Raw genomic sequence first — 2,232 nt, forward strand, 5'->3', positions numbered from 1 at the left:
CCTGGGCAGCTTGGCGAGACCTCATCTCTACAATAAATCAAAAAAATCAGCCGGGCGTGGTAGCACACGCCTGTAATTCCGGCGACTTGGAAGGCTGAGGCGGAAGGATCGCCGGAGCCCAGCAGGTCGAGGTTGTGGTAGCCAGAAGCGGCCACTGCACTCCAGTCTGGGCGAGAGAGTGAGACTCCAACGCAAAAAAAAAAAAAAAAACTGTTTTGAGCAGTGGGAAAAGTGTCCTGATAGGTGTATTGCATCAAATGGAGAATATTGGAAGGTGACTGAAGTTTAAACATGTAAGAATAAATACACAATTTTTTAAAAAACAAATCCGGGGTTTTTGGGTCCCCCCTCATGCATGCAATTGTATAATACGAAACATAATATTACACCTGTGAATATGTAAATAATGTGCATGGCCTAGAAGAGGAAAACTCCCACATACCCTATAAAGCCACAGGCTTTACAATGACCCATAAGGAAGTCAAATCATACATTTTTTTCACCTGTAACAAGAGCAAAAAGGAGCCCATCAACCGTTATTAAATACCAAGCACAAACCGTGTCCTAGGGCCGCTGCTAAGCCCCTGTGAGATCCTCTTCCTTGCCTCCTTTCAGCTCACTCTCCCTGGCTCACTCCTCTAGCCACACAGGCCTCTTCCATGTTCCTACAGCATAGCAGACACACTCCTGTCTCAGGATCTTTGCACTCACTGTGTCCTCTGCCTGAAATGCTCTTTGCCTGTTATCCGCATGGCTCCAACCCTTATTTTACTTCCTGGCCACCTTATCTAAAATTGTGTCCCACTGAACAAACACCTGCTAACCCCTGTTTCCGTTCTAGTCATCTCCCTGCCCAGGCCCATGACTGTCTATCACACCATATCTGTGGCACGTGGGCCCTGTTGATCGCCTGTCTTGCAAACTAGCATAGAGACTCCACAGAGCAGGGATTCTTGTCGATTTAGTTCACAGTCACGTCCTTACCAACCCAAATAATACCTGCCTCGGACTTGGCCCTCAGGAAAGATTCGTGGGCTAAATGTGGTTGAGTAGGGGACTTGGGAGTCTCCTGGGTATGTTTTTTGAAAATTTTTCTTTTACACTTTTAAACTTTATTTATTTATTTTGTTGTTTATTTTTAGTCGGGGTCTCACTCTGTTGCCCAGGCTGGAGTGCAGTGGCTTGATCATGGCTCAACTGCAGCCTCGACCTCCTGGGCTCAGGCAATCCTTCTGCCTCAGCCTCCCAAGTAGCTGGGACTACAGACACGTGCCACCATGCCTGGCTAATTTTTAAATTTTTATCTTATTCTTTTGTAGAAATGAATTCTCACTATGTTGTCCAGGCTGGTCTTGAACCCCTGAGCTCAAGTGATCCTCCTGCTTCAGCCTCCCAAAGTGCTGGAATTACAGGGCTGGATACACTTTCTAGGGAACTCAGGAGTCAAATAGGTGCCTAACACCATTGGGTACCAGACATAGAGGGGTCTAGGATTACGTGGAAGGTGATGGGGATTTGTGAATTACCCACCAGCAGAGTACAGATGTGTGGGTGTACTATCACGAGGACATATGGATTATATTGGTGCCCATGTGAAGATCTAGGGGACCCCCTGACAAGCACAGAGAATACACAGGGATCTAAAAAAAATACACAGGGACCTCAGAGGGTCCTGGAAGTTTCTCTCTAGGAGCAGGGAGAATCCTAAATCACACTGGGCTGTGGGTATGGAGCCCTGACGCTGGTGGGGACACAGACTTTGCCCTAAAACAGCTGGGTGGGTGAGCTTGGGGGGCTAGGGAAACAGAGAGGAGTCTTGAGTCAGCGACTCCCAAAATGCTGTCCCTTCTCTGCCTCTGTCTCCCTGGTTCTCTGCCCCTCCAAAGTGTCCCCACCTCACCCTGTATCTGTCCCTCCACCTGTGTGTACCCCCGTCCCCTGCAGCCCCTCTCTGTAGCTGTCTCCCCATCTCTCTCCGTCTCTGGGGCTGGCTCTCCCTGTCTCCCCCGGTCCCTGGGTCTCCCGGTCTCTGACGCTCCATGGCTCTGCTGTCCGAGGCTCCTTCGCCCTCCCGGCTTCGGACTCTCCTCCCTGCCACGACTGCCTGCCCTCCGGTCCCTGCCCGTCTCTGCCCGGTCTCCGTCCCTGTCTCTGCGCGGTCCGCGTCCCTCTTTGTGTGTCTCCATCTCGGCGCTTCTCCGACGGGACCCTCGCTCTCCATCCCTCCCTCCA

Source organism: Carlito syrichta, unplaced genomic scaffold (assembly GCF_000164805.1).
Source record: "Carlito syrichta isolate Samal-C Ts95f unplaced genomic scaffold, Tarsius_syrichta-2.0.1 Scaffold308154, whole genome shotgun sequence".
Classification (NCBI taxonomy): Eukaryota; Metazoa; Chordata; class Mammalia; order Primates; family Tarsiidae; genus Carlito; species Carlito syrichta.